The sequence below is a fragment of the Lathyrus oleraceus genome, chromosome 6 (genome assembly GCF_024323335.1).
Source record: "Lathyrus oleraceus cultivar Zhongwan6 chromosome 6, CAAS_Psat_ZW6_1.0, whole genome shotgun sequence".
NCBI lineage: Eukaryota > Viridiplantae > Streptophyta > Magnoliopsida > Fabales > Fabaceae > Lathyrus > Lathyrus oleraceus.
Genome location: NC_066584.1, coordinates 449,744,464 through 449,752,862, shown reverse-complemented (window position 1 = coordinate 449,752,862; position 8,399 = coordinate 449,744,464). Strand labels below are relative to the sequence as shown.

Sequence of the window (8,399 nt, the reverse complement as noted above, 5' to 3'; positions counted from 1 at the left end):
GGAGGGTGTACATATGGACGATTTTTTGAAAGATCGACTGCATGATCAAACTATCCGAACATAACTACCCTGCCCCAGGTTAAGATTAAGGGTTTTAGATCCGAAATAAACACCAACTTCTAGGCTCAAAGTGGTTGACTAGGGATTAACTCCTTATCTCTTCAGTGTTTGGGGATTTGAAACAATGCCTTACATCATCGACAAGGTTTTACTCAAAAGCATACCACAACAATTTCAGGTGTTTTGTTTTCATCATCCTCCTTCCAATCTTTGTTAACACAACGGTTTGATAAACAAAAGTGAATGAGAGCAGTATTTTTGTTTTTGTTTTTTAACATAAATGAAAAACGAGTGAATACGAATGGATTAATTCAAAAGATGCATAAACATTTCATTAATCTTACCAATTCAAAGAAAACAACAATGCTTAAAAGCAATTAACAGCCAACATGCAAGGAAACTACAAAAGAAATGCTGAAACAGCCAAATGATTGCCAGCTTTGGGGAATGACTTCTTCAAACTTGAAGGTTGGGATCAACAAGCTTTTTGACATTGGCATGATGATCTTCAAATTCTTTTCCTTCAATCTCATCGTTGAACGCAACCTTCTTGAATCCACTACTCACTTCTCCTTTTCTTTCATTGGTATGGGTCGTGACATTGGAAATCCAAGGCGGTATCTCAATGCTCTTACCAGGAAACAATGATAGCTCATTAGCCACATCCCTGACATCTTCCTTGTGGAACAAAACCTTGAGGGTTTTCAAGGGTCATTTCCCTTTCTCATTACCTGGCCCGGAAATCAAGGTATATGTACCTTAGCCTTCCTCCTTGAGTGTTAGTGACCCTATGTCAATCAATCCTCGCAGTTTGAGCTTAAAACTCTTGCATTCCTCGATGGGGTGCCCCATTGTTCCAGTATGGTATTCGCACTTGATCTTCGGGTGATCTTCTTCAAAAACTAACCTCTTTTTGTTAATCAGTCCTTGTACCAAGGCTTTTAGCGCGAAGCAAGAATCTAGGTCATGTCCCAATGCCCCTTTATAATTCACATGTTGCATTTGGATTGTACCATGGCAGGTATGGTGACACAGGCGTGAGAGCTCGAGGTGTCACCAAAGCATTTTGGATCAGTTGCGGGTAGAGCTTGCTATATGGCACCGGAATCGAGTCATTGTGATCCTTGTTCCTCTTGTTCTGATTCTGATTTTTATTCTGAACCTGGCTTTGGTGACTTTGAGAAGAAATAGCCAGAGGATGTTGCTGATGACGTCTTGAGGGAGGTCCATATACTGGTAAATGAGGAGTTGCCACATAGAATTTCCCTTGACCTGGGGTGACACCAGATGGATGCGGGGTAGTAGCTCTCTTTGTTGCAGCAGTGTATATTGGGTGACCCTCTTTTCTCAACAAGACTTGCAGGGTTTCCAAGACCCATCTCATTTGGCTCTTCAAAAGATTAAGTTCCTCCTTCAGCGCTTCTTGGCTTTTCCTTAGCTCGTCCATCATCCCCTGAGACATGGTTCTTTGCTCTTCGCGTGTTGAGAATCACTTTGCTTCACGGACAAAGAATGGATGAGTTTTTTTTGGTATTTTGTCTGGAGAATGACATGCATTATGATGCGATGCAAATGCAATGGAATGCGAATGAATGCAATGCAAGCCATGCACATTTGTTTTTTCATACACGGGTTCAAAAGTATGAGGTACTGATGAATCTGATTGTTTTCCAAGAATAGGTTCTCACCGGGTAAGATCTAAGGTTTTGTTACAAAGGATTCCCAAAGTCATTGATTCACAAAAATGTTTGACGCTTACGAGAAATACTTTCCGATCGTCAACTCCATCAAGGGAATCTATTCTGGGTGAGGTTCTCGTACCGACCCTTACGAAGTATTCACCTCGGGAGTCCGTACTATGCAACCATCGACTGGGTTCTAGACAGGGTACTCAGAGTCATGGATTCAAAAGACTGTTTGACGCTTACGGAAAATACTTTCCGGTCATCAACTCCATCTAGGGAATCTATTCTGAGCGAGGTTCTCGTATCGATCCTTACGAGGTATCCACCTCGGGAATCCATACTACACAACCATCATTTCTAGTTGGTCAAGGTTCAATGTTCTAAAAGGTTCTTAGAGTCATGGACCCCTTTGAAACATTGAAGTTTACGAGGTATACACCTCGGGCAACAATATTTGCAAAAGGATCTACTCTAAGTGAGGTTCTCGTACCGACTCTTACGAAGTATTCACCTCGGGAGTCCGTACTACTCAACCATCGTCCTATCTTATGTTTTTTTCCACTCTAGACTCGGGTGTGGAGTCTTTCACACATGGTTTGCAATCAAAATCCAAGTACCAAACACGGCGGAACCAATATACAACAAATATCAATATAACAATAAAGATATTAAACAGCAATAAATAATGGAAAAGCCACATAATTAAACAAACAAAGGCACACAGACGTCCTAACTAGGCTTGACTCACTTAGGGATTGAATGTAGTCCCCAGCAGAGTCGCCATCTGTCGCACCTCGAAAAAATGGGGATACGACTTCAAAGTGAAGCGCGATCGCATGCTCGCGATGATGGACTGAACAGAGTCGCCACCGAATTTTATTTATTCCTAAAAAGGAAAGGGGAAATATCGATAAAACCCAAGACAAAAGAAAGGATAAGATATGGTCATCGCAACCAATATCAGGGTTCGGGAGTCGATTACGCAAGGGGAAGGTATTAGCATCCCTCACGTCCGTTGTACTCAACGGGAACCATTAGGTCAGTTGTGTGCGTTAATGTTAGTTTGAAATATTAGGCTTTTCAGTTTATTAAGTGGGAAAGAAAGAATAGAAGAGAGGAGAAAGTTTTTGGATTTTTTTAACGAAGGACTAAACCTAAGTTTTTTATTAATGGGCCTGACAAGATTTAAAAATCCTGCTCCTACGTATCTCAAAAGAGAAATCAAGGCTTACGTAGTTCTGGGTAGAAAAATGTTTGTTTGTTGGTCGATTTTAGCGAAAGCTATACTGTATTAATCGACATAAACATTGTTTTACCCAAAACAGATGAGGAGTGGACGCGTACCAGACATCGAACGGATTTATAAATCTACATTCGGAAAAGCGTCATTTATCTCTACTCAACAATCGTGGCCGAAACATTGTTTTGTATCACTTAAGACAATATATCTTTCATTTATGAAAAAAAAGTTTTTGATTAATCGCACGGCGGCGAGAAAAAGTTTGATCGGTTGGATGTATTTTGAGTGATGGCGAGAACTTGGATGAGCGAGATATACATCTCGAATCCTAGCCTCAGGAGTGCATGGTATACACCATGTTCCATTTCCATCTTTATTGAAAGAGTTTAAGATAGGAATTAAGTATTTTGGAATTTGATTGAGAAAGGGTTTGAAGAAACCGCATTGACAATTTTAGACGATGGCGAGAGTTAAGATTGGCGAGGCATACGTCTCGAATCTTAACCTCAAGAGTGCATGGTATACACCATGTTCCATTTCCACCTTTATTGGAAAAGTGTTAAATAAGAATTAGGTATTTTGGTTTTTTATTGTGAAAATGACTTGACCTAGATCAAGTATTGATGGGCGTTTGAGAGAAATTTGGATAAGTGTTTGAGAGAAAACCAAAGTGGATGAATTTGGATGATGGCGAGAGCTAGGATTGGCGAGATATACATCTCGAATCCTAGTCTCAGGAGTGCGTGGTATACACCACGTTCCACTTCCATCTTTATTGAAAAGGTCTTAATTATGAATTAATATTTTTTGAGTTTTTATTATAAAAAATGGCTTGACGTTGGATCAAGCGTTTGATGAGAGTTTGAAAGAAACGGAATAGAATAGGAGAGAGAAAGAAAGGAATAATTGTTTATTGAGAAAATACTCGACGTTGGATCGAGTCATATTTTTGTATTTTTTTAGAAATTGTGGATTTTACTCTTGTGTTGGTACCTAAAATAGAGAAATAAAACAAGTACAAAATTATATACACATTGGGGAAGTGGGGTACATTTTGTCAAATGGGGATTAAAAAATCATGAAATAATTAAATCGGACCCAAACAAATAATGCATGAGTGTAAGTGCAAGAGAACCGGCTCATTGTAAGAAAGCCCAAGAGTAAGCTATGTGAGGTTGACGGCGATGCTTAAAAAGCAATCGACTTACAAGGGTGTGAAAAGGGCTCGATATTAAATCGAGAAACGTATGATTTTTATAGTTTTCAAATGGTTTCGAACACATGATGCAATTAAAAGAAAAAACAAATCTATATTATTAAACAATAATAAAAAACTATGAATAATAAAGCATAAATATAAAAGAAAATGTTAAAAGAAAAAAAACTACACATAGGGGAATCGAACCCACTACACTAAAGACCTAGACACCACTCCCCTCCACTAGACCACTTACCAACTAATTGTCATTTTAATCCTAACTTAAATATATAAACTAAGATAAACTAAAAAAAGAATTAAAATAAAAAACTAAATAAAAAAAGAAACAGTTAGTCTAGCCTAATTAAAAACCAGCCGCTTGGCTGTTGGTTTTTCAAAAGAGAAATGGATTGGGAATACCAAGTGGTACATTAATATACCTTTTTAATAGAACAAAGGAAAACGTTAATTAAATTCTAATTTAAAGCATGTTTTTTTGTTTTTAAAAAAAATAACAATAACAATAAATGAATAAAAAGTAATAATGAATAGTAATGAAAAATTCTTTCAATCTCCTCTCTCGTGTCTTTCCCTCTTCTCATCTGAATCTCTCTCTCTCAACACGTTCTCCATCATTCATCTTCAACCTTCTCTTTTCCCAAACAGTCTCTCGACCTCTCTCACTATCCTAACCTTAAACCTTATTTCCTCAAATCATCAACTAAAAAAATATATAATCCTACACTTCCAACAACAAGCACATGAAAAGGATAAAAGGAGAAGGAAAAGTTCTCACATAGGTTTCACGGCGGTGGTGAAAGGCGTGAAGAGGCTGGGAAAAAGCTTGAGCAGCGGAGGGATGTGAGGTGCGGCGGTGAAGGTTTCGATTTTGGGATTTAGGGTTTCGTCTTGAGATCTCTTCGCCGTTTTTTTTCGAATTGTCCCCCTTTCTCTGAATCGCTTTTTTTCTTTTTATCCTCACAGATTAAGGTTACAAAGGTCTTCCAAAGGTTCCAATGGAGAAAAACTCCAAAAGCGCTTTTGCTGCTCAGAAACGAGTTTAGCCTGTTTATTGTTAAGTTCGAAAAAAGGTGAACAGACGTATACTTTCTCTTTGCAATTTGTCTTAATTCCAAATTTGGGATTTTTGGATTTTTACTGCTTGGCTGGTTACTGATGTTACTGCAGTGAAATTTGGAGCAAAAACTTCTTCGTTCAATGACTGTTACATTTTCGTCATGCAGGTCTTGGAACCAAATGCCTTGTCCAAATTCTTCATAAAATACTTGCGTTCGGAGCGGGAATGATATCCGAAAGTGCCAGCATAGTATGTTGAACCTGAATCTTTGGTCTTGAGAATTATAGATGCAAAAAGGTTATCATGAGCAGCATTCGACTCTGCATTTGTACTTGATATGGTCTTGCGATGTGTTTGTGGTTTGCAGGTTTTTGTTGCAACTCATGGTGGTAATGGTCTGCTGTCATGATTGTTGAAAGGAATATTGGGAGCTACTTCTGACTTGCCGGTTATTGGAGGAGAAAACATGGTTAGAACCTTTGCTCATCCTTGACCTATCACCTTGATTCCCCTTTGAACCATTATTTGTATTGTTTGGACAGTTGATTATTTGCAGTAGAATTTCATCACTTTCCATGGACGGTAACTGCCCTTGTGTTGCAGATTCGAAGATTTAAAATCAGCACCACAGAGATTATCATGTAAGCGGGGTAACAGCTGGCATCTTGAACCGTGAATCAATTCAAATGACCCTGTAGGAAATGGCAGTTGTTTTGTGGACATGGCGGAAATCATTGCACCCATCCAACAAGGAGATAAGTGTTTGGAAATGATTTCTTGGCTTTTAGAAAACCGAAATTTTGTTGCTCTTTCTTTAATGTGAAACTTTGTATTTCCTGAGTTTGGAGATTGATCATGTTGTGAAAATTTGGTTGATGCAGGAATGGCTTTGGCTTGCCTTCTCCGGTGCTGGCTACAATATCGATTGCATAAACTTCATTCTCTTCAAGCTCGGCATAATCAACCCTTCTGAATCGCATCAGTTACATCTTGGTTCTTCTTTCCAAGCCTCAATGCCACTTCAGCAGCCGTGTTTGCTGCAGCAATGACATCCGCTGCACCTCCTGTAACAGACCCCTCTTGAAGAACATGTGTGTGAGCCACGGCGGCAATAAACCAACGATATTCTTGGCAAAGCAACAGTCTCTCATTAGACAGCTTCAACTTCATCAGAGTTCACGGCTTCCCTATTTAGGTTATCCCCTGACCGAAGCTGGGAAGAAATTTCATCTATAGCAGAGTTCAATTGTTCAATCTTATTAGACAATACTTTCCTTGTTTTCTCTAAAGCCTTTTCTTCATCATATATAAACTTCGGCAGTTTTTCATTAACTCTTTCCCGTCAGTTCCAGCTATAGCATTGCTGATCTGAGGTGCATATACACATCCAAGAGTTCCAACGATTAATCCTCCCAAGATAAAGCTGCCAACAAAGACGCTAGCATTGTTGCCCCTTCCACCATCACTATATGCAGCTTGAACAATTAGAGGCCTTCTGGTAGAAGAAAGGTGCAACCTGCGTTGACGAAGCGAGGAAGTGGATGGTTTGATCTTGAGAATAGAGTGATCTATCTTGTTTATGGACACGGAATTGGTTAGAAGTAAAGAGGTTGAAACGGGGGCTGCGGCGGCGGAAGCCATGGTGAGAGATCAGATGAGATTTGTTGTTGTGGTTCGTTGAAGAAGAAATAGCGTTGAAATGAAAGGATGGTTCGATGATCATGAAGTGTAGTATTTGGAACATGTCATGTAGCATAAAAGCTAGTGTAGGATTAGGACCTTTTTGTAAGAACAACATGTAATGTCACATTTTAGTATCAATGCTCATTCTCATGGATAAATACCAGCAATGTATTGATATGGAAATGGAATTGTTTGTCCTTTGGAAGATGACTTTGTAATTCATGATAATGTTGTAATGCCATTCTGATTTTGAAATGTACTATGGGTATAAAATGGATTTTTTTTTTAGGAATAATCCAAGACTAATTTAAATATCAATTTAAATAAATAAAAAAAATCAGTAGAAAACCCAATTAAAATCAAATTAATCCAATAATTTGTTAAAATTACCTTTGACATCAATTCTAACATCTATTTGAAAATTAAAATCAATTAGAGTTTTGAATCATTAGTAAAAATAACAATTAAAATTAAATTGAAATTTGGGAATTGAACTTAATTTAAAATTAAAATCAAAAAATGAAAAATTACAAAAGTCAAATGATTAAAATCCATTTTATAGTCAAAAGCACCATGATAAAAAAAGCATAGACAATGATCAATGTGTAGCAAAAATATGGAGTTGGGAATGAATGTATGCACATGAACTTTAGGCCAAGTGCCAAACAAAAATAAAAAATTCAGGACCAAAATCGGGGTATGACAGTGATCACAAAAGCCTGAAGTATTTATTTGATCAGAAAGATCTAAACATGAGACAAAGGCGCTTGATGGAATTTTTAAAGGACTATGATTTTGAGTTACAATATCATCCAGGAAAGGCCAATGTTGTAGCAGACGCCTTGAGTCGAAAGACACTTCATGTATATGCAATGATGTTGAAGGAAGAAGAGTTGATTAACCAATTCGTGGATTTGAACTTAGGAGTACATCACGGTGAAGGAAGTATGTTCATAGGCATTATTGTCGTGTCTAATGAATTTCTAAAATGGATCAAAGATGAACAGCAACTTGATGACCAATTAATGAATATAAAGGAAACTATCAAAGATGGTCAAAATGGGGATTTTAACATAAGGAGTGATGAAATCCTAAGGTTTGGAGAAAGGTTGTGTATACCTCAAAACCAGGATATCCGAAAGCTGATCTTGGAAGAAGGCCACAAAAGTAAGATGAGTTTTCATCCAGGAGCCACAAAGATGTATCAAGATTTGAAGAAAATGTTTTGGTGGTTTGGAATGAAGAAGGATATAGCAGAGTATGTTCAAAGTTGTTTGATATGTCAGAAGGCAAAGATTGAACATCAAAGGCCAGCTGGATTGTCACAACCTTTAGACATTCTGGAGTGGAAGTGGGATGGAATAGCTATGGATTTTGTAACTGCTTTGCCCAAAAATCAGAAGAAGCATGATGCAATTTGGGTAATCATTGATAGGTTGACAAAGAGTGCACATT

At 37.9% G+C, this 8,399-nt stretch overlaps 1 pseudogene; it reads right to left on the bottom strand.

Annotated features, from left to right (window-relative positions):
- Nucleotides 1-6,381: 6,381 nt before the first annotated feature.
- On the bottom strand, nucleotides 6,382-6,917 carry LOC127097695 (uncharacterized; annotated as a pseudogene).
- Between the last annotated feature and the right edge of the window lie 1,482 nt (nucleotides 6,918-8,399).